Consider the following 25,778-nt stretch of genomic DNA (forward strand, 5'->3'; position numbering starts at 1 on the left):
GGGGTTTCTGGAGACTCAGAAACCCCCCCTGCGTGCGCCACTGCAGCACCTTCTAGGGTTCTCAGTCACTTAGGCAAATGCAGTTAGAAAGTAAAATAATACATTTATTGTAACAAAAACAATCACTAGATTATTATGTACACACCATCAATAAATGCCAGGCAGGTGTACCACATCATCTTTCCCTTACCCCATTAGCTTAAGGAGCTACAGTCACCTGGCTGTCCAGACTTGACGACCCATAGATCTCTCTCAGCTGCATCTGTAGACTCTGGTAGAGACTGACAACTCAAAAGCCAGACCTTGCACCTTCCGTGAATGAAATCCCAGGATAAACACCACCTCCCCCCTGGAGTGGCTCCTTATATCTAGGGTCAAATTTCCACAGTGCTTTCTTCTCCCTCGGCAAATCCCTGGGTCTCTTTCTCTCTAAACATTGGTAGGTCCTGGATCAGGTGGTTGGAGGGGGGGAAGGGAGATAAGCTGTGCTTCCACTGAAGCCCGCTGCTGGGATGCAGACCAAACGTCTGACTAATCCTATGGAGAACAATGGACACTAATTGGCCTTCCCCACCTCCAAAAATAGGGTAGCAGTCAGCCCCTTCTAAAATTATCCCCTTACACTACTTTGTGTCACGAGACGCGGCGGTACACCGCATCCAGAAGTGATCTAGCAGCCGGTCGCGTGCTTTCGTTTCTATGCTCTGTTATTCTTTGGGGTTATCCTTGTGGCATTGATGTAAGAGGGTGTAGGGACATCATCCAACTTCAGGGGGAGCTCTCATATGATTTAAACTGGTTCATTTATATTTTTATACATGCTTTCTGTCTTATGTTATTACCTATGCCAGTTCTAGCTAGTAGTTAATTAGCAGCCCCCTGAGGCTGATTGTCAGCCCTGTCCTCCGCTGTCCTGATTGGCTCTTAGTACTATTTAAAACAGTGAGGTCTGAGCCTCACTGCCGGTTATAGTTTACAGTTCCCTGTCTGCTAACCTGCTCCTGTGCTGTTTGGTGTATACTTTCTAGATTCAACTTCTGTGTATGACCCCTGCATGTACCTTGGACCTTGCCTGCTTGGCTGTGACCCTGATTCGTTTGCCTGTACCTCAGACCCCGCTGTATTGCCTGTGATCCTGACCTTTGGCATGTTACCCGATTATTCTGCTTGCTAGTGACCTCTGACCGCTGCTTTCGTCTGACCATCTGCTGCCATCTACGCTGCCTCCTGGCCTGCTGCTACGGTTTTGTATTACAAACTTACACTACATCTGGAGTTAAGTCCTGGGGGCATCTGAGTACCGGTGAGCGTATAAAGCTCTATGGGAAAGGCGGCTGCTAAAGGTGAAGACCTTCGCCAACTAGTTCTTTGTGTTTGGGAACAGACCGTCAGCGTAACACTTTTTGATGTCACAGGGTGCCCAGCTGTTCCATGCTTCCTGTAGAGAAAGGAGGGGGGAGAATGAATGCAGCTCCAGCCCCCTCACCTGTATCCTGGACACCACCTGATCTTTACTCATACCCCACCCGGCTTCACTTTAACGACAATGAATAACATCCTCACTGCCACATCATCAATATGCAATACAGAATATACATATTTACACTGAGCTACAATGTGCCCTTATCCAAGTAATTAGACACTGCAGTGGTATTCTGTTGAGCTGGGGAACAAAAGCAAAGGCTATAAAAAGTACATGCTATAATCCACATTATGTGAGAAACGGGATGGTCAGTGTCATCACACTTGTTTTGTCACAATATGATACATGAAAAACAAAAGACCTGACATACTGAATAAACCAATAATATACAGATAACATGGTAATGCAGATCAAATTATTTGCTGGACAGTGAGTGAGAGTGATGGTAATGACCAACGTAAATTACGCCTGAGCTCAAGAAAACAGCGCTAGGAAAGCAGGCCAAGAGGAACAGAGGGCGCTGGAATAGTAGAAGGAAAACACAAGGAAAGAGATCCCTGCTCGTCAGAGCTTACATCCTGTCACACTCCGCTCCTCAGGTATCTCCACCCGAGCCTCAATACACTGACTCTCACTTTAAACCTCTTCATGGTACAGGCTGTCAGCCACGGTTTGCACCTGTGATTACTTCACCTCTGTTTTTAGTCAGTTCTGCCATTGGTCAGCCCTCCTTTATAAGGCTCCTCCTTCACCTATTCATTGCTGGTCCTTCAAGTCTACACCTGGCCTGGTTCAGCTGCCTCTTCCCGTTATTATCTATGCCGTTACCTGCTCTGCATGCATCGCTGACTACTGCTGATTAGTTCCACATCCCTGTGGTAAGCTGTGGCTCATCGTTTGCTGCATATCTGGACATCGCTGATCTCTGCTCACTTGTCCCACTCATTTGTGGTAATCGTTGTGATCAAAGCCCGCACCTTACCTTGCATGCACCTCTGACTACTGCTGATTGGTTCCACATACCTGTGGTAAGCTGTGGCTCCTCACCTGCTGCATACCTGGATACCATTGATCTCTGCCTATCTGGCCCACTCGTTACTGGTAGTTGCTGTGATCATCTCTCACAATTTACTCTGCCTACATCGCAGTCCTCCGCTAATCCCTTCCACAGCCATGTGGTGATAGTTGTGGCTCATCATCATCATTTATTTATATAGCGCCAACATATTCCATAGCGCTTTACAATTGGGGATAAACATAGTAATCTAATAAACAAACTGGGCAAAACAGATAAAGAGGTGAGAAGACCCTGCTCGCAAGCTTACAATCTATGGGACAATGGGAGTTTGATACATGAGGCTGAGGCTAAGTCTACATTTTGCATTTGGCCCAGCCAGGCTGCAAAGGTAAAAGTTACTCATAAACTAAATGATCCTGTCAAACAACAATGTTGGTCAAGGGGTAGTTGTCTAGTGTGAAATAGTGTAACGGGTGGTAATAGGGTAAGGTAGTGAGGTTAAGAGGGTGGTTGAGGAATATTATAAGCTTGTCTGAAGAGGTGGGTTTTCAGAGAACGGCTGAAAGTTTGTAGACCAGAGGAAAGTCTTATTGTGCGAGGGAGAGAATTCCATAGATTGGGTGCAGCCCGAAAAAAGTCCTGTAACCAGGAATGGGAGGATGTAATGAGGGTGGATGAGAGACGCAGATCTTGTGCAGAACGGAGTTGCCGAGTTGGGAGATATTTTGAGACAAGAGAGGAGATGTATGTTGGTGCAGCTTTGTTGATGGCCTTGCAGGTTAGTAAAAGTATTTTATATTGGATTCGGTAGAAAACAGGCAGCCAGTGTAGAGACATACAGAGTGATTCAACAGAGGAATAACGATTTGCAAGGAAAATCAATCTTGCCGCAGCGTGCAAAATAGATTGTAGGGGTTTGAGTCTGTTTTGGGGAAGACCAGTAAAGAGGAAATTGCAATATCATCATCATCATCTGCAGTATACTCTGCACTCCATTGAACTTTGCATTTATGTGCCACTCCTAGTGGTAATTGCTATTATCACCATCTGATATCAGAACTGTATCTCTCTGTATGCTGCCTAGATCTGTTCTCCCATCTGTCTCACTGGGAACTTCCCTGCCCTGCAGGGCCGCGACCTGCAGGGTGGATGCCGCTGAAGTCCAAATTCCCTTGCGGAAATCCCAGGTGAATACCTTCCATCCTGTTAGACTCCGCGCCTGTAGGGAAGTCTAGCCAATACCAGTTGAGACAGCAGGATCTCACTCATTTCTTTGTGTGCAAAGGACAAGGGAGTTAGAAGGAAGGCTGATTGGCTTTAAAAAAGAAATGAGTCTTTGAAGCCTTTGAGCGTAGAGACTAACCTGATGGAACTAAATGTTCCACAGCTGGGGAACAGCCCGGATAACGTTTTGGAAGCGTGAGTAGGAAGAGGTAATCAGTGAAGTTGTGAGGTGCCAGTCATTGGCAGAGCGGAGGGGATGGCAGGGAGTGTAGGTTGAGATGAGGATGGAGATGTAGTGGGGAAGGATTGATTTAGAGTTTTGAAGGTAAAGAGTTTCAATTGAATTCTGTAGGACACGGACTCAATGTAGCGACTAGCAGTGAGGAACGGCAGAGATAGAGGGACGTGCGAAAAATAAGGTGGGCAGCAGCATAGAGGATAGACTTAAGAGGGGCAAGGTGGGAGTCAAGAAGGCCAGAGAAAAGGAGGGTCCTATCTTGGATATTTTCCGGAGGTGAAGGTAGCAGAATTTTGAGAAGGACAGAATGTGAGGTTTGAAGGAGAGGGAGGAGTCAAGGATTACCCATAGGCATCGGGCTTGAGTGACAGAAAGGAGGGGGAGGTGAGGGAGCCCAGGATGGGGGGGAAGATGATTAGTTCAGTCTTGGAAATATTAAGTTTAAGAAAGTGCTGGGAGACAGCACGGGACATGACACATAAGGGAAGAGGAGTGGTCAGGAGATCAATGATAGATTTGGGTACCATCAGCATAGAGGTAGTACTGGAGGCCAAAGGGAGAAGAGCAGGGGGCCAAAAACAGATCCTTGGTGAACTCTAGCCGTTAAGGGAAGAGGGTGGATATAGAGACTGAAAAGGAGCGGTTGGTGAGGTAAGAGGAAGACCAGGAGAGGACAGTGTTACGTAGGCCTATAGATTTGAGAGTTTTCAAAAGGAGGGAGTGGTCAACAGTACTGAAGGCAGCAGAGAGGTTGAGAAGGATTAGAAGGGAGAAGTGTCCTTTAGATTTAGCGAAGAGAAGATCATTAGTGACCTTAGTGAGGGCACTTTCGGTGCAATGGTGGGAGCGAAAACCGAATTTTAATGCGTTAAGGGATGGGTGAGAAGAGAGAAAGGGGGTGAGACAGATAGATGTAGGCCAAGCCTCAGTTTTATTTGACAACTGGATCGGCTGGCTTCTATTGAAGCCTCATTTTCAATATAAACAGCAATTAATCGTGAATTAAGAATTAGAGGAAATCAATCCTCATTTTTCAAAACTAAATTGGGTTGGACACATATGAGTTCAAGCTGGGTTGCCTATAAAATAAAGGCATGTCCTTTTTGTATATTGTACTTAGTTTAATCAATGCCAATCAAGCCCCATTATGATGCAACAAACGGTTTGGACTTTATAAAGTTTGGAAAACAGCACACAGTAATAATAGCCTTGATAAAGACCATAAAAGCAAGGTCAAAAAGCATTGGCTGGTATTTGGGAAGCAACAAGGAACTTATCAGAGTATCCGTTTGTATCCATTATATCAACACGAGGAGGTGGACAAGTACTTACCTGCAGTACTTTATTACTCTGACGTTTTTCCTCACAACTCTGGTAGAAATATTTGCTACTCCCCAGCAGAAAGTGTGCTATTTGTATTATGTGAGTGGATTTTAATAGTTTTTATGTGAAATTGTTTTTTATTATAAATACAGGGTATTACACTATATCAATGTATTCTTCCCAAATTATATTTCATATATGCACCCCACTTGGAAACGTTTTGGAGACAAAAAGGAAGTGGCATTTCTGAGTCGTCAGGAAGCTGCTGACCTTTTCTTATGGCCTTTGTTTAATGAATGTTCATGAGGGGGCAGTAATATGAGGTGCTCCTGCCTTATATGGGACACCTCTGTGATTTTTGGATTATATAATTTTTATCCTTGGCATTTCCTTTTGGCTTCTTATCTTTGGAATTTGGTCTCTCCAGATCACTTCTAAAGGTTGAAACCTATGTGCACATTGTGGACTTTCATTTCATCTATGGTGAATGGGAGATCCATTCTAAAAATCCACATAAATGTAAAGTTTTGCACAGGGTGATGAAGTGATTTATATGAATATACTACACTATTATTTCTTGTATTTTGTTTTCCTTTTTGAGGAAAAATTGGATATCCGTCCTCAAAAATTAACAAGGGGGAAGAACAGGAAACACACAATTTTGTAGACATTTTGGTAGAAATGAATCAAGTTTTTTGATTGTACTCAGTTTGGATTATTGCTCATTGTTTATTGAGATTATCTATGTTATGGCATCATATATATAAGTTAGAAAGAATTGTTGCAAGAAGGGACTGATGGGAGGAGATGTCATGACATATTGATTCAATTTTGGAAGTGAAGTTGTAAGACCAGGGAGGAGGAGAACATGGAAGGTTCAAGGTTACGCCTGGTGAGACTAACTTTAGAGGATGGGGAAGGTGAGAGGGGTGGAAAGATGCTAAAAGATAAGAGATGGTGATCAGAGAGAGGGACATTTGAAGTGGGAGACAGTACTGTGGTGGAAAAAGACCAGATCAAGGGAGTGGCCACTTCGGTGGGAAGGGGAGGAGGTCCATTGAAAGAGACCAAGGGAGGAGGAGAGAAGATTGGAGGCAGCAGGGTCTGAGGGATTGTCTATAGAGATATTAAAGTCCTCTAAGATGAGGGAGGGAAGGTCAGAGGAGAGAAACTGAGGGAGCCAGGTGGAGAAGTGTTCAAGGAATTGAAAGACAGGACCAAGGGGATGGTAGATAATGGCAACATGTAGGTGGGCTGGGTGGAAGAGGCAGATATAGTGTGCTTTAATGGAAGGGAAAGACAGGGAGAGTTCAGGTGGAAGAATAGCAGGGGGAAAAAAGTATACCAACGCCGCCATCTTGCGAGCCCCCAGGCCTGTGTGTATGGGAGAAGGAAAAGCCCCTGAAAGAGAGCAGCAGGAGAGGTAGTGTTCTCAGGGGATAACCAGGTTTCTGTGATGGCAAGCAGGTTTAATGATCTAGAGATAAAGAGATCATGGATAGAGGCCAATTTGTTACAGACTGACCTAGTATTCTAGAGTTCACAGGATAGAGGAAAAGAGGGACGAGGAGAGATGTTGGTGAGGGGCGTGACAGGGAGAGAGGGTTGGAATTCAATAAGAAATAGAATTAGCAGGGGACCCATTGGCGGGCAGGTGATGGAGGTAAGTGGAACAGCAGTTGGGAGAGGAGTGGACATTTGGGGGGTATGGATGGGAGAGGTAGGAGAAGGAAAGAGTTATGTGAGTGAAGGGATTTATGGGGAGAAGAAGAGGGAAGGGGTAGGTAGGAACAAAAGAAATCAGAGAAGTGCAGCAAAGGGGACTAAATGGAGAGGGGGTGAGGGAGGTATAGGAAGAGAGGGAATATGAGGGAGGGGACAGTGATTCAGATTAGGGGCAGAGGAGAGTGATAGGTAGGACAAAGGGAAGGGAGAGTAGAGATGGAGAAAAGGGGAGAACTTAGGAAGGTTAGACAAGGGAAATAGAGGGAGAGGACAGAAGAGTGAGAGGTGCAAATCATGATAATGCGAAGATAAGCGTGAAATAGAGAACTGAGAGTATGACACAAAGAAAGGCCTATATGAAAGGAGTGAATAAACCACTCAGTTTGCAGCAATTAAATCATTGGAAAAAAAGATATATTTCCTTTGAAAGTCACAAAAAATTCTCATTTATTTCTGTTTGTCACAACAAAGGGCATCATTTATGAACCTCAAAGCCCATGTGCATCCCTTGGAAAGTACTAAGTAGGTGAACCTAGTTTTGTGGAGCAGAACAAAAAGGAGATTTCAATTTCTGGAGCAAAATTATTAAAATGACAGAAAGGTGTGTAGAGGATGCACCTTTGATACTCCACAAAAGGACTTGATGTTTGCATCAGCTGTGAGTTGGTGGCGTTCAGGTCTCTTTCTGTTACTTTCAGTAGGGACCAACCTGCGCCTCCCACTGCTTTTACAGTCACACTTTTGTCCAGTGTAAACAAAGCCTCAACCACACAGAAGTGCTTTATTTCACAAAGGCAGTCCTGATGTCCCCTCAATCTCCTGATTAATTTAGACAGTAAATAGACTAAACTGAGTGGTATTTTAGAAGAAAAACTGAAAAGCTTTATGTAAGTAAATTACAGGGGTGATTCTAAAGTGGTACAAAGTTGTACTTTGATGTGACCTTTACACCTTTGCATAGCCTTGAGATCTTTCCACATCTCCACACACTGAGGAGCACTTCTAGCTACTACAAACGAGGTCCAAAGTGAACATCTGCTTTTTCTAGGCCTTGTACAGTGCATTATTATTTAGTTAATTTGTTCGGGTTTTTTCTACTTAGTGTATCAAGCTGTGTTAAGTGGTTTGTGTTGCAATTTCCAAAGAGCCTATTGTACTTTTGTTAAGCTATAGAGGGGATGTTCTCAACAACACAGTCACAGTATATTTACTAAACTGCGGGTTTGAAAAAGTAGAGTTTTTGCCTATAGCAACCAATGAGATTCTAGCTGTCATTTTGTAGAATGCACTAAATAAATGAAAGCTATAATCTGATTGGTTACTATAGGCAACATCTCCACTTTTCCAAACCCGCAATTTAGTAAATCTAGCCCAAAGAGTCTGAAAAGAGGTGATTTTCCACCTTATAGGACCTATTTGGTATTTTTGGGAACTATATCAACAAATGACAGCAGTGCATAACTATGAGGTATCCACATACTGTATGTACATAAACGGGTAGATATGGAAATTTAAGGAGCCCTAGAAAATATTCTGAAAGTGACCTCATGTTGTGGGTGGAGCCAAATTGTTGGTAGGCCAGGTAAAAACTGCATGAGACACCAGTGCCTTGGTAGGCCACAAGAGTAGGCACTGGCAGTATAAAAGAGTCGTGTTTTGCTTTACACAGTGCTAGGCCACAATCCAGCACCATTCTTTCATCTCCTTTCAGACACCACAGCAATGCCCTGCACACCACTATGTTACGCCCAGCTACCTGTTCATGAGCATAGCAGTGTGATTTGGGACAAAGACCTGACTGCAAAATTGCAATTTTTGCAATTTTTTTCAGTTGCTGCTTGTCTGGACCATGGAATGTTGGGGCTCCATTTGGAAAAGTGATACGTTATAGTCACTTATTAAGGAAAAGAAAAAAGGCAGCAGCAAGTGAACATTTTATATAAGCTTCCTTCCTCCAACTAGCCCAACATTAAATTAATAGCATTGACATTTAATAAATAGTGTTCCTTTCACCAAACAGATCCAACGTTTAATAGCATTAACATTTAATAAATTGCTCCCCCAACTCAGACCCTCATTGCCCATATCTCTGGCACTGAACTCAGTTTATAGCCGCCCAAACCGGTGGTTGTCTCTTCGTCATTCTGATAAATCCGACAGAGGACACCTACAAAAGAAAACCGATTTCAGAAGAAAACGACAAGAATATACACAAACTTAGCTGATCAGCGACTGTCCACATATTCGATCCTAGCAGAACTCTGACAGGAGGTTCTTCAGAATGCACAGGTGTCCGCCAGTAATGTCTGACGTCAGTGTGCCCTCAATGAATTTTTATTTAAAGCGGCAATGTCGGGACCACGCAGGTTAACTTTTAAGAGGGGGGTTCCGACATTACCGCTTTAAATAAAAATTCATTGAGGGCGCACTGACGTCAGACACTACTGGCGGACACCTGTGCATTCGGAAGAACCTCCTGTCAGAGTTCTGCTAGGATCGAATATGTGGACAGTCGCTGATCAGCTAAGTCTGTGTATATTCTTGTTTTCTTCTCAAATCGGTTTTCTTTTGCAGGTGTCCTCAGCATCGGATTTATCAACATCGGCAACACGTACCCCACCCACTCAAACCACGCCCGTGGGATGTTTGAGCTGCCCAATCCCTAACCCTGGACTTCACTGCGTCACTCCATGTGACTGGGGCACTGGTCTACATTGGGCAGCAGGAAATAGAATATAGCAGCTGATCACTCATGGGGCATCAGGAAGGCCCCCATATGCCAGTGCTGTCCCCATAGGCTAGGGCCAGTACCTCCCACCCACTGAAAAACTAAAACAGACAAAAAATGCATCCTGATGTAATTGGAGCTGCTGGCTTCCTGTGAAATCTTCCAGTAAGGTCTATGGCTAATACACCCCTGTATATATCATGAATTCAAGCTTGTGGTAGCTGGAGACAAAACAGGCAACATTTTGTTCTAGTGTTAGCTTTTTTTGGGAAGCAAATCATTGCTAGACATGTTATGTTATGGAAGTGAAATAGTTTCCTCCAACATTTAATCTAGAAGGATAGTCCTAGTTTCACAGTTCTGCTTAGAACACCGGGGCTTCTTATAATTTAAATCACACAATCAACTTTTAATATTTACTCATTGACAATGTTGTCTTTTGCACTCTATATTGGTGTAGACTTGGCATTTTTGCACTCAGATTTTCCACCTTCATCATTCAGAGGCTGAATGCAGTGATAGTGTACCCTGTAATGAAATTTCCCATGCTGGAAGTCTCTTTGTTATTCTCACGAGGGCCAACATTCAAATATGCTTTTATTAACTTAAATTGTTATTCCAATAGGCCAGAAGTCTCACTTTGTACATACTAGACCACAAGAAAATAAGCATGATACATCTTCTGGAGCATTATAGGGCAATGTTTTTAGCTGCTAGAATGCAGATTTCAACTTTGTTTTTGTTTTAAATACTGCCAACTTTTTGTTCAAAACAAGGCCGCTGATTCATCATTCTTATTTATTAAAATCAATGGAAAAGATGAATGTGCTGATGTTATGGAATTAATTAAACAGATGTGCTGAGATGCTTCTGTTTAATGATGTCACTTGTCATGAAAGACATGAATTGCATATGTATTGAGTTACATGTGAACATGTACATCATTTGGGGTATTTTATACAATAAAACATTTAAATTAAAAATACGATGAGACATTTAGAAGAACCTTTTCTCAAAAGTTACTTATTATAAGTTATTATAACACTCAGGGTCCTTGCATGACTATGCTTTATTATATGGGATAATGAATTCCCAACAGCAAATTATGTGAATATTAGAAATCAGTGTTCTATGATGTCTCAAAAGTCTCAAGTCACAAAAATCCAAGAAATAATTTACAGTACGACCTGCAGTATTCCTTAACATACTTACGTTTTCTTAATGAATAATGAGGTGATAACCTCATTCATGTAATCAGAATTATAAGCAATGGCATTAGAACTCACTGTTTATACATATATTATTTGCAAGAGTTTATACATTGTTATATTAATATTGCTATTGCTCTATTACAGTTTAATAATACTCTTCTTCCATCCTGAGATGGCAATAACAGAACAAAAATTATTGTGGTACAAGTACCATGGGAAGTTATTGGTGACGAAATTCATTGAATCGTATCTCCGGCAGGGGTTACCACTGAAGATAGCAGTCCTATTGCCGGCATAAACCCTTTCATGTATAGGGCGAAGTTGAAAAAAGCCCTATCGCAACAGGTGTTTTCACCAACAATAGTGGTTTTTGCCCTTTGATAATAAGCAGTGAGGCCACTCTAGCTTTAAAAGGTTTCAGTTAATACTCCATACATTACGCTTTATCGTGTTTGCACTTTCAATTTGTTTGTGTTACTTGAATAAATGTTGCTTAGACGCAAGGCCGGATTAACCCGAGGTCTAACTGGGCTACAGCCCAGGGGCCTCGGGCATCCAGGGGGCCCTTGACAGTGCTCAGCGGCATTATTGATCAGTGCAGGGGCGGGGGCGTCCCCGGCCCGATCAATGCTGCTGAGCACTGTCACTGTAGTCGTTCCGCGGCGCTCATTGATCTCCTTACTGAGGAGATCTTGTGAGTCTCATTCTCACAAGATCTCCTCAGTAAGGAGCTTACAGCGCTCCGCGGAAGGACTACAATGACAGAAGGAGAACAGAAAAAGGTAAATGCTTGGGGTAGGGGGCTCACGGGGGGGGCGGATCTCCTGGGGGGGCCTCACTGGGGAATGGTGGTTCCCTTAGCCCAGGGGCCTCGATTCCCTTAATCCGGCCCTGCTTAGACATCCTATTCATTCATTTATATCTATACAGAGGCTGTCTGTGATTATGCTTGAAGTATGTACAATATGTGGAGAGGAGATCCATGAATTGAGCGACGTGCAGGACAGGTAGTTTTGAAACGACTCTAGAGATGTTCCTAGGCAGACCTTTGGATACAAATTGACGTGACATAATAAATACAAGCACCACCACAATATACAGTGTTAATGCTACTATGTTGAACTTAGGAGTCAGACTCTTTTGAGAACCAATGAAGGAATTAATCCAAAAACACATGTGGGATAATATAGAAAGAAGGGTAGGGATGTTTAGTCCAAAAGAGTCATTGTAATTTTTCTGTGGGGAGACATGGCAATACATCAAATATATGGAGTTTTAGTACATTGTTTTATTTTCGTTCTATGGCAAAGAATTGAAACCATAATACTGGTGTATGCAAATGGAGCCGATAGGTAAAATATCTGATATTTCTATAGTATTTTCCAAACGGTTCTCTTTTGTTGCAAACCCTTTGCTTACTTTTATTGACTAGATAGTGTTTTGCTGCCCTTTGTGGTCGTAAGTGGAGGGATGGTGAGAAGGTAATGGTCTTATACATGACAAGGTTAGGAGAGGAAATGCTGTATTTTTTGAACTTTCTCAAATGTTAAAACTTTCAGACAAAACTGAACTGTTCACTGGTGTATTATACAATGACATTTTTCCTTGGCCATTCCCTTTTGGGATCCAGACATAAAATGTGCTTAAAGTCTTTTGCCCAGATGATTCAACTCCAGTATTTTTCCAGCAGCAATTACCGTTAAACTTGAACTCTGTGTGAGACAGGGCAGTAATGGCTTCATGAAATAAACAAGATTTCTGAAACCATTGATTTGAGACTGTTCCCCAAACTATAAAACACACAAAAAGTCAGATAAGGTAATATTGTTAATATTTATAACAGATCATGTTGCATTTTTCTATGTTTACCAGTATTTTTACATTCCATAATTGTGATGTAGTTTGTTGCAATACAACCAGCAAACAGAGGGCTTTATGTATTAATGTACACAGGGTCCCTGAGCTGCCGCACTACTAGATTTTTGGATCAGAGCACCATAGGTAAGAATGGTTTCTTACATACAACACAACAGCATGGATGGCCTCTGCCACCTCTGATGTGGTGGTGGATTTTGGCAGACAGTGAACGTTAGGAAAAAAATATGGAGTTAATGGAAATCCATCACTGTTTCTTTTATGTTTGCCTTAATACACAAACCACAGCGTGTTTAGGATTGAGAGAGAGTAGTTGTGTTCCAGGACAGAGTTCCTCCATTGAACCTCCCTCTTCCTTGACAACTTTGCTGCCTGGCTTCCTCACCACCTCTCCTCCGACCTCCCCTCCATCATCCTTGGCGACTTTAACTTCCCCATGGACCATCCCACTGACCCTGCTTCCAGCAAACTGCTCACCCTTTCTTCCTCCCTTGGTTTCCCCCAATGGACCTCCTCCTCTACCCACTGCCTTGGTCACTCCCTTGATCTTGTCTTCTCCTACCTCTGTAGTCTATCTGACTTCTCCATCTCTCCCTTTCCTCTATCCGATCACCATCTCCTCTCCTTCTCTCTCTCCTCTTCCCCTGCTCCCCTTCCCCTGCCCAAACCTACTCTGTCCATTCGCAACCTCGACGCTCTCAACCCGGCCTCTCTGTCCTCCTCTCTCGATACCCTCCTTTCTCCCCTTTCCTCCCTGGCCTGCCCCAACCAGGCAGTCTCCCTCTACAATCTCACCCTCACCTCTGCTCTGGATGCTATCGCCGCTGCCAACTCCGTCCACCCTCGCTGTTCCAAACCCCAACCCTGACACTCCAAATTTACCCGCTTCCTCCAAAAATGCTCCCGTACCGCTGAACACCACTGGAGAAATTCCCGCTCCCTGGCTGACTTCCTCCACTTTAAATTCATCCTTTCATCCTACAGCTCTGCCCTCTCACTCGCTGAACAATCTTTCTTTAAATCCCTCATCTCTTCCCAATTCTCTAACCCCCGCCGCCTCTTCGCCACCTTCAGCACACTCCTGGCCCCACCTCCTCCTCCCACCCCCTCCACCTTGACTGCCTCCGACTTCGCCTCCTTTTTCTCCTCTAAAATTGAGGCCAACCGACTTGATATCTCCTCCTCCTCTCTCTCATCCACCCCCCCACTTTTCCGTACTCCACCCACACCCACCCTAGCCACATTTCCCTTCCACTCCTTCCGCCCCACCGCGGGCGAGGAAGTCCACTCTCTCATTTCATCCTCCCCCCCCCATCTACCTGTCCCCTGGATCCCATCCCCTCCCACCTTCTTCGCTCCCTTTCCCCCACCACCTGCTCCCACCTCGCTCACCTCTTTAATCTTTCCCTCTCCACCGGCATCTTCCCCTCCTCCTTCAAACATGCTCTCGTATCCCCCATCCTCAAGAAACCTAATCTTGACCCTACTTCTCCCTCTAACTGTCGCCCCATATCACTTTTGCCTCCAAAATTCTCGAGAGGCTCGTTTGCAGCCGTCTCTCCTCCTACCTTTCCGAACACTCCCTCCTTGATCCTCTCCAGTCTGGCTTCAGGCCCCTTCACTCCACTGAAACGGCCCTAGCTAAAGTCACCAACGATCTCCTCTCTGCTAAAGCCAGGGGCCACTTCTCCCTTCTCATCCTCCTTGATCTCTCTGCAGCCTTTGACACCGTTGACCACCCCCTCCTCCTCCACACCCTCCAGTCCTTTGGCCTCTCCGGCCCAGTCTTGTCCTGGTTCACCTCTTACCTTGCTTACCGATCCTTCTCTGTCACCACCTCTGGATCTCTCTCCCCCCGTCCGCCCTTCCAGTCGGAGTCCCCCAGGGCTCTGTCCTGGTACCCTTACTGTTCTCTCTCTACACCTCTTCCCTGGGTAAACTCATCAGCCCCTACGGCCTCAACTACTACCTCTACGCTGACGACACTCAACTATACCTCTCCTCTCCTGATCTCTCTCCCTCCCTCCTCTCTAGGGTGTCCGCCTGCCTCTCTGCCATCTCCTCCTGGATGTCCTCTCGATTCCTGAAACTTAACCTCGCCAAAACTGAACTCATAGTCTTTCCTCCCTCTCACACCTCGCCCCCTTCTGAACTCTCTATCACTGTCGACAACGCCTCTATCTCCCCTGTCCCCCAACTTCGCTGCCTCGCTGTCATCCTCGACTCCTCTCTCTTCTTTGGCTCCCACATTCTCTCTCTTGCTAAATCCTGCCGCTTCCAGCTGTGTAACATCGCTCGCATCCGGCTCTTCCTCTCCCAAGATGCCACCAAATGTCTTATTCACTCTCTGATCATTTCCCGCTTGGTCTACTGCAACCTCCTCCTTACTGGCCTCCCCCACTCTCATCTCGCTCCCCTTCGATCTGTCCTTAACGCAGCCGCTAGGCTTATCTTCCTTTCTCGACGCTCCTCGTCTGTCTCCCCCCTCTACCTATCCCTTCATTGGCTCCCCTTCCCCTACAGAATCCTCTTCAAGCTCCTCACTCTTACATACAAGGCCCTCGCCAACTCCACTGCACCCTACATCTCCACCCTCCTCTCTATTTATGCTCCATCCCGCCCTCTCCGATCTGCCAATGACCGTCGCCTCTCTTACCCCCTGATCACCTCCTCCCATGCGCGTATCCAAGACTTAGCCCGCGCTGCCCCCCTCCACTGGAACAAGCTCCCTCCCTCTATCAGAACTTCCCCTAATCTGTCCAGTCTCAAACGGGCTCTAATAACCCACCTTTTTCTTAAAGCCTTCCAGTCTCCCACTTAATTTCCTACCTTTTCTTCCCCTTCATTCCCCTTCCCTTATCCTTATCTCTCCCTCTCTCCCCCGTGTCTCTCTGTCTGTCTATCCCACCCCTTAGATTGTACGCTCCTTTGAGCTTTGAGCAGGGTCATCTCTCCTGTCCTCACCACTCTTAACTCGGCTCTCCAGCTACCTAGCCCTCCTCCTCGAGGACCCTCTTCCCCCCCGTCCCCTCTCGCTCCTTCCTCTCCCCTCTGGGGGTTTCCCTGTCATCCGGCCCCTCCCTCACAGGCTCAGCCGTATGCAGGACCTTCCCCTCTCCCCTCCCCCGCCCCTCTAGCTGTGCTTTGAGCTCACTAAGTTACTGTGCTTATTGTTTACTGTACTGTGCTGTCTCACCTTGTATTGTAACTTTGTTTGTCCCTGTACGGCGCTACGGACACCTAGTGGCGCCCTATAAATAAAAATTAATAATAATAATAATAATAAAAATAATAATTGAAACACAATGAAGAATATCTGTTAATGCTGACACTGGACAGGAATTGAAACTAGTATACAGTCATTTATTCTATACCTTGTAAATATAATTGTGATGGAACAAACTGACAGTCATTTCAAGCTGTGTTGAGTTAGCACTAATGGACATTTTACATAGAAACTGACATTTGTTGAAAAAAATTGCAAATGCGCTTATTGAAAATGACGATGTCTCACTATTGTGGGTCTGACAGGTAATGAGCATGGTGGATACAGTAAAAATGTCACGTCAAAATCCTGCCACTAGGACCACTTAAGCAGTAAAAAAAGAAAGGCTTTTTATTTGGAATTTCCAGGATGCTCAGAGGATCAGTGTTCAGAGCAGGCTTGCCGAGATGCAAAATAAGTATCCGCTCTACAAATGTAGTGAAAAAAGAATCGATCCATGCTCAAAGCCAGTACCAGTTGATTCAGTTCATGAAATGTTATTTAAGTATAAATACAGAGGGTTCAATATAATCTCATTGTTCATTTAAACACTTCTCATTAATACTATAAATAACAATTATAGATAACAAATACATGTGCAGATGTAAAAAGAGTTGAAATGACAAAAACATAAAGGAGGTTGACATAAAGTATTATAGATAGTACTGATCTTACCCACATAATGACTCATATCCCATTAACACCCGGTTGTGCTCTAGTATGTAGATAAAAGTCCAATATAACTCTCTAGAAAATCTGCTAAATTTACACCCCTAAGTGACAAGAAAGCCCCCTCTATATGCCGAAATACAAAACCTCTCACATTTGACACATGTACTTTTTGGAAATGTTTCTCCACATTGAAAGGTTTTTAATGGGTGAGGACATTCAGAAAGATTAAAAAATGTAGCTATGGTTGGTGCCATTGATAACCATCTGTCAAAATCTCACAGAAAATTTTTGTTTCTATAAAATGGGCAGATTTTTTGGGATAATGTATCTGTCCCAATTATGTTCCATATTGTGATCTACAACAAAGTAGGAACACAAGAAAAATAGTTGATATATATCCCAATGTTGTTTTACATGCACATTAGTATTGGATGGGTTATAAACTAGAGTTCTCCCTCCTTTCACTAAATGGTTCGTTTGAGCAATCATTCACCGGGATTGCCCTTAATCTGTAAGGATATTTCTCAAATCCCACACATCAAGTTAAAATGTGTCCTCTTTGAACAAATTTTAGCTGACACACAGAAACTGGCCACCGGCTATGGTATTTATTTTATGTTTTCGATGACAATTTTTTTACCACTTAATATCTGAAGTTATGGCACACCATCTTTAGTAACCTAAATGCTATTATCATAAACATTATATATTATTATTAACATTTATTTTATAGGGTGATACAAAATTCTGCAGCGCCGGACAGTGGGGAAACATTAAATAAAAAACATAACACAAAGTAGAACAAGGTAGATGAGGTATAAATCAGACGAGAAGACTGGGAAATGAGGGCTCTGCTTGTTAGAACTTGGCTGAGTGGGAGTTGTGGCACACAGAGTGGAATGGACAGGAGAAGGTTGGGTCAGTGAGTAAGGTATCACAAGGGAGTGTGGTAGGCTTTAGAGAAGAGATTAGTTTGTGTCTGATGTGGAAAGGAGTGCCATGCATGTAGAGTGTCAGAGTGTGAGAAGTCTTGGAGACGGGAGTGGAAGGTGATTATCAACGAGGAGGTGCTTTCAGGGAATTAAACAAATTGTCGAAATAGAGGGCAAGATGGATGTAACAAAATATAGACAAATATTGGAGGAAAACCTACTGCAGACTGCAAGAAACTTAGCACTTGGGAGAATATTTATATGCCAGCATGACTGTAACCCAAAGCATACAGCAAAAGCTATATTGGAGTGGCGACCAATGGAAAAAGAAAAATGGTTCAAAATTGCATTGTCCAGCATGTTCCAGATTTGAATTACAATTATGGGGGCCTTTGTTGCCTGAAGAACACAAGACTGCAATTAACAAGGGGGCCCTCCTGGCCAAGAAGAACAGAAGATATTTACAAGCATGGATTTTAGAAATTACAAATTTATTTTGGACATTTCAAGCAGGGGCTATTGGAATTAGAAACTGGGACATGGTTTACAAGCATTTTTGGATTAAAATCTGCTGACAACAGATGAAGAAATCAGATTGGTAAGTATATTGGGGTATTCTTATTTTTAATAAAAGTATGTGGTTTTAATAAGGGTGTAATGGTTTTGTAAACATTTTGTTTTGTGGACTACAGTTCTCAGCCAGCCATGGGTGTCAGGGCATGTTAGCAATTGTGGTTCTCCAAGTGCCAGCATGTCCTGGCTGCAATGGGTATGCTGGTGACTGTTGTTATAGAAGCCTGCATGCCCACACTGTTTATGGCGCCCAAGCTAGCTGGGGCTTGTAGTTCCACAAAACAAAATGGCGTCTGCTTTTTTAACTATTAATTCGCCATTATTACCCTTCACCCACTGCCAAGGGGTGTAGGAAGAGCCCTAGTGTTTTCAGTACTGGGCTGGTTATTCCTAGAGGGGGGGGGGGCGCTCCTTTTTTTTGGTGGACCCCACTCCATAGGGAATCCAGCCCAGCGCTGAACAGCCTGGGGTTGGTTGTCATTATGGCAGGGGAACCCCTGCCGCGTGTCCCCCTGCTATAGTGCCACCCACCCCAGGCTGGTTTGCCTAGTGCTGGGTGAGTGAAAATCTTTATTAATCTCACTGCCAGGATGCAGAGTGTTGAATTTAGCGATTTTTAAAACAAACTCAGGAGAGTTTGCTTAATCACAGCTTCATACATTTGAAACTTGTATAGTTAGAGTGGCAAACAGTCTGGACTTTGATCTCTATCGATTTTGTAAATAGCGATTTTGACAGAAACACATCTCTGGTGATTTAACAGCAAATCTCACTTTAATACATCCGCGAGATAATCACTGGATTTTCAAAATCATACCTTGATACATGTACCCTTTTATGTGAGAAGGTCCTGAATGCAACATGTGAAAATTAGTGATCTATATAAAGCAGACAGTAAAAGCTGAACAAAAATACTTTCTTTTCATCAAAAATATATTCCAATTCTGTAATTAATCCCAGATAACTGACCAGTTCTCTTTTAAGTTGACTAGGTTTTATTAAAATAAATGTGTTTGATGTTTTGCTCATAAAAAGCACATCTACCCAAATTTTAGCCAGACTATACCAGAGTAATGACTCTGCATAAATTAAACATTCACGGCAGTTAAATCACACTTTCTGTATCCATTCTATAGTGTTATATATTTTATTTGCATAAAATATCTGTATATTGTCCACGTACACATCAATAAATAGATACATCTTGTATTGTTCTTGGCATTAACAAAGGCCTGGTATGTTTATTATTTTACAGATCAATGAAAACACTTAAAATATTACTGCTCTTAAAACAGAGCAATTCTTAAATATTGATACTGGCAAGATATCTGTCATTTGTGGAATGTGAGATGTGAGAAGTACAGAACTAGCCTTAATATCCTTAGCAAGGTGCTTAAAACAATACCATGTGCAGCTTACTTTCTATTCGCTCTAAAAAAAAATAGATCAGATAAAATACATATTTTAGAGTAGTAGATTCAATACAAAAACTTTGATCTGGGCACCACTTTGCAACATGATAAACCAAGCTATGGTCTAGTAGTCTAAGGATTCATTTCTCTTCCTCCTTTGGCAGTAATTTTGTACAGACGCCTCAGCCATAAAGATCCATGTATTTGGGTTTGGTTTTTATAAAATATGTGTCCGTTAGTGAGATCAGGAAAGGTCATTTCACTTATTATTATTATTATTATTATTATTATTATTATTATTATTTATAAATGTCGGTCTTGATCATTTATTTCTGTATATTTTAGGCAATTTTAGACCAAAAGACCACCAGTCCCAATCAACATCTAGTTGCCTATTTATCATTGCACTGAGGTTGTGAAGAATTTCCACCACTGACTATCACAGCGATAGACAATCTTTGGCACAACATTTATCATTAAAATGTCTTGCTGTTAGCCAGGCCAGTGCCGGTCCCCCTGTGATTGTGTGAGCGGGCCCGAAAAAAAATGCTTTATTTACATTCTTATGACTTTTCACGCATTGATAAATAAATCCCCTGATTTGGAACAGATGTTGGTTGAGACAGGTGGGAAATATTGTATCTCACGGTGTGTACAATCATCGTCTGACAGTGCATCATTGGGTGAATGGACAAATATGGCATGCAGGGGAAATCTAACAGACATGTGGTTGGGCCAAGTAGTCACATTGAACTATGTTATTGGTATGTTAAGTACACACTACTTTTTGGACCCAAGGTCCAAAAGGCAAGTACAGGTGCAATTGCATAATCATGGGAAGGCATGCGGTACCATACCCCCAAATTTGGGTGTACATCCCCAGTGCTGCCAACCCACAACTGTCTGTAATGACACAGGTGCATTGTACAGTTATGGTACAATATAAAGGAAGTTTTGATCATGTTTTGATATTTAATAAAAATCTGAGGTCACTTTCTGTGCATAAAAAAAGTTATGGAAAGTTGTTTTTCTCTTTATTTTGCATGTTATCGCGTGTATCTTATCCATTAGATAAGATGTGATGGGCACTCCCTTGCCCTTGTCTTCTCCCGCTACTGTTTCATCTCTAGTTTCTACAATTTCGCCTTCCCACTCTCTGACCACAAAGACCTTTCCTTCAGATTCAACTTACCTTATGTCCTCCCCCCTGCACCCAAATCCACACGTACACAATGAAACCTAAGTACTCTTAACCCAATCCACTTCTCATTTTCAATAAAACAACTATTTTCTCCAATGACTGCATTGTCCTGTCCTAATCAGGCTGCATCTTTCTATAACAAAACACTCACTCAGCCCTAAACAATGCAGCTCCAGGTACCACAATTAGTCTCTTACGATCCAAACCCCAACCATGGCACACCAAACAGACCCGCTACCTGCAAAAGTGCTCCCGCACTGCAAAGCACCACTGGAGGAAATCTCGTTCATATCCTGAATTCCTTCACTATAAATTCATCCTTTCATCTTACAGCGCTGCCCATTCAATTGCCAAACAAACACTCTTCAAATCTCTAATATCCACCCAGTCTTCTAACCCATGTGGCCTTTTTGCCACCTTCAACTCACTTCTCTGCCCATCTGCACCTCCTCCCCCTTCCTCCCTCACAGCCCATGATTTTGCCACCTATTTCAATGACAAAATTGACACCCTTCGACAAGATATTATCTCATGCCAAATTCCACTCACTCTACCTACCCACCTTTACCTACACTCCCCAATCCACCCTTAATTCCTTCTCTTCAGTAACTGAAGACAAAGTCTCTGCGTACATCTCATCATCTCACCCTACAACCTGTCCCTTTGACCCTATTCCCTCCCAACTTCTCAGCTCCCTCTCCTCCACTGCATGCCCATCTCTATGTCACCTCTTTAATCTGACTCTTTCCACTGGCACAATTCCATCCTCCCTTACACATGCGCTCATCTCACCAATTCTAAAGAAACCATCTCTTGATCCAGCCTCTCTCTCCAACTACCACCTTATTCCTCTCCTCCCCTTTGCCTCCAAAGTACTTGAGCGATTAGTGCACAAACATTCTCGACTCTCTGCAATCAGACTTCCGCTTCCAACATTCCGCTGAAACTGCTCTCACAAAAGTAATTGATGATCTACTTACTGCAAAGTCTAAGGGTCATTTCTCCATACTAATTCTCCTGGACCTCTCTTGTTGCTTTTGATACTGTTGATCACCCTCTTCTACACACTTTTCACTCCTTTGGCCTTTGTGACTCAGTTCTTTCCTGGTTCACTTCCTACCTATCGAAACGATCCTTTAGTGTTTCTATCTCTGACTCATCCTCCTCTCCACTCCCACTATCTGTTGTATTTCCACAAGGCTCTGTTCTTGGCCCTTTATTTTTTTTATTGTACACCACTTCTGTAGGGGCACTCATTTGCTCATTCGGCCTCCAATACCACTTCTACGCAGATGACACCCAAATCTATATCTCTTCCCCTGACCTGTCTCTTTCTGTACTATCTCGTGTAACCATCTGTCTTTCTGCTATCTCCACATGGATATCCCAATGCTACCTAAAGCTCAACATGTCCAAAATTCCAATGATTCTCTCATTTCCTGTCTTGACCACTGCAACCTCCTGCTGTCTGGCATTCCTGACACTCATATATCAACACTTCAATCAATCCTAAATGCTGCTGCAAGACTGATCTTCCTCTCTCACATCTGCTGCACCACTTTGCAAATCCCTACACTGACTTCATGTGTCCTCCAGAATCAAGTTCAATTATTCAAAATTACCTACAAAGCCCTCAACAACACTACCCCCGCATACATCTCAAATCTCATATAAAATTACTCTCCCTCCTGCCCTCTTAGATCTACCTCTGACTTTCGCCTTATCTTATCTGGTAACCACCTCTCACTCCCGCCTACAAGACTTCTCCTGTGCTACTCCCCACTTATGGAATTCCCTGCCATGCTCAATTAGACTTTCCCACAGCCTTCAAATTCTTAGATGCTCTTTGAAAACCCATCTATTTTATAAAAGGTGACCTTATCCCCGATAACACTATTCACACTAATTCACCCTCACAACTGTTCCAATCTCCACTCTGAACTACACTCACTCCTCTTATTTCAGCTGTACCCTCTTTCACTTGTAAGCTCTCTAATGAGCAGGGTCCTCCATACCCTGTGTTTTCATGTCTGCATTTATTTTGTCTATCTGGTATGTCCCTGTTTTATGTATATGCTGTTTTCCCTACTGTACGGTGCTACCGAGCACTGTGGCACCTTACAAATCTACAATAATAATATTCAGATAAACATATTTATTCCAATATTCTACGTATAATTCATGGGCCAAATTTAGAGTAGGTTGCAATTTCGATTCCCAAATTTATGTGTAACCTTACATGTGTATTTTTACTTGCAAACATTGTGTAAATAACATGCATATTGTAAGTAGTGTAAATATATGGGCATATGAAGATATGCTCTGAGAGTATCTTTACTTGGCAGTCGACATCATTATATGCTTGGTAATAATGACAAAAAATACTCTAGTGAATTAAAAAAAATAATAATAAAAGGCATGCACACCTCAAAATAAGTAACTAGCACTAGTTCTACGCAATGAACGTGATATATTGTGAAACTAGCTCTCTCTCGGTCAGCACAGGACTGAATTCGTTGTCTGTTTATTTTTATTCCAATTAGACAAATCCAGAACCAAACATAATACACTACTATAGGGACTGCAACACAAATGAATAAACCTATTTGAACACAGGAGACCAATGAACTAACAACCAATCAGAGTGGGCACATGTTCTAGCGAAAAAGACGCAAGTCGTTCTGAGTGGTTTCATTCATACCTGTTGCAGACCTACTATTTTCAATCCAATTGGACCAGTGGGCCCTTTCTGTCAACAGTTCTTAATCTTTTTTGGCTATACACTATTACCCTGGCACTCACCACCTGTGGTGGCAGAGAGCTCTCCAGTGCTGTTCAGTACAGGTTGGTTTGCACTTGGAGGGGGAACACATTGTTTGTTGGTACGATTCCACCCTGTGCTGATGCTGGTTGCTGATGCTGGTTGCTGCTATTACAGGGGGACCTATGCTTGTTGTCCCTCTGCTTAAGCTGTATCCAGCCCAGGCTATAGTTTTCTTATCTTAGTGGGGGCCCTTTTTTTTATTATTTTAATATACGTGTTGATGCTGTCCTCAGCAGCACATATTTTTGCACCATGCCTTTAGACGCTCCAACATATACAACTTATGTGTGCACCCCCTACTGTATCGCCGATCTGCCTCTCCAGGTGTAGGGGGATTTTTGGATTTCCGTCCAACTCTAAATCAGTCCTTAAGTGTCTCAGTTATATCACTGATCGGGTATATGCTCATGAATATTGGTTCATCTCAAATAAAAGTGTTTGAGTGTGTCATGCTCTTTAAATCAGTGGTGCGTTTAAAAAAAATATAGCAGTTGAACATCCAGTGCTAAATAACTTGTAATCATAAGAATAAAATATTAAACTTACTGGAAACATTGTTGTTTGTTTATTTATATATATATATATATATATATATATATATATATATATATATATTATATATATATATATATAATCAGCGCTTATCCTTTAAACTGCATATCTGTGTGTGTCTAGCAAAATGAAAACATGAGGTATTAGTTCATATTTTGATCAAAAGACTTAAACCTGCATCCCACGTCAAGGGCACCTCATTATATGCAGGTCCTACACTGATCTATATGCTTTAAACACTATTAAAATGCAGTTAAAATCAGATGCACTCACCTCCCAGGTATAGGGGTTTACATCTAGCAAAGGCTGGCTTGTGAGCCACACCCAAATGTGCCTTAAATAGGCTTGATAGACAGCTGCTATGACAAAAAGGCAATATTTTGAAACAAAACCAGAGAAAAATAAGCAGGCGCTGGTAATAAGCAGCTGGTTCCATATATAATGTGGGATATACCGAGCGCAGGCTTATTTTTCTCATATAATATATTAATATATATATATATATATCTCTCTCTCAATCAAACTGGTAATACAGAGGTTGTTCTGGCCCTGCAGAATAACACCCCAGTGCTGCCACCATGAACTGTTTTGAAAGTCCCAGCACTACTAAGGGCTAGATTTAGTAAACTGCGGGTTTGAAAAAGTGGAGATGTTGTCTATAGCAACCAATCAGATTCTAGCTGTCATTTATTTAGTGCATTCTACAAAATGACAGCTAGAATCTGATTGATTGCTAGGCAACATCTCCACTTTTTCAAACCCGCAGTTTAGTAAATATACCCGTAAGTCTCTACACTGGGACTTTCAAACCTGTGACATCAAGATGATGAGTTAGGATGTCAGGATAATGTGCAGCAGGGCAGCCACTCGACCCATTCTCAGGTCCTCTGGGCTGGTAACGGTCCATCACTGTATTGGAAACAGGATGAACTGCAGGAGAGAGATCAGAACAGAAAAACTGGTGACGTGCAACCACTGGGGCATAAAGCTCTCAGAGGGAATGACTGCTATCAGTATTGGCCCTGGTCAACACTCTCCAACAGGAGCATCTCACATGATTGCCGTGTAGTCTGTAGGTCTCAGGATTCAGAGGTGATGTTCCCAGTTAGTAACCAATAGAGAGAGAATGAATTCTTTGTTGTTTTTACATTTAGTAATATATGTGTATATCTGACACAGGATGCTTTGTCAGGGACTGCTGGAGACCGCATCATGAGCCAATACAGAGCTACAAGTTCAGACAGCGACTCATTCCTAGCCGTCTATTCCGGCACTTACACTGCTCTCCACGTACCTGCCTGATACAATGGAGCTGCCCCCTTCCTTCTTTTTCCCCGTCCTTTTTCTTAATCAAGCCCAGGATCATTTCATGTGGAATGAAGTGGGTAAAACAAGGTTCCCTAAAGTGTAATATAAGTAGATCCCATAGAAACGCATTCCTAAATGAATCCTAATCTGATCTTTAATGTATTTTAGTTCTGACCAGTAGCTGACATGTTTGTGTTTATATATTTGTTTATTACTATTAGCTCTTTCATGTTAAACAACTACTTGCATTTTAGGCTTTGTATGACCACATAGA

General features: G+C 42.8%; 1 protein-coding gene across 3 annotated transcripts in view; it reads left to right on the forward strand.

The window, feature by feature from the left end:
• Positions 1–25,778, forward strand: part of CENPP (centromere protein P) — a 249,054-nt gene that overhangs the window by 218,157 nt on the left and 5,119 nt on the right. The gene's annotated exons all lie outside the window — the stretch shown is intronic.

The sequence above is a fragment of the Mixophyes fleayi genome, chromosome 8 (assembly GCF_038048845.1).
Source record: "Mixophyes fleayi isolate aMixFle1 chromosome 8, aMixFle1.hap1, whole genome shotgun sequence".
Classification (NCBI taxonomy): domain Eukaryota; kingdom Metazoa; phylum Chordata; class Amphibia; order Anura; family Limnodynastidae; genus Mixophyes; species Mixophyes fleayi.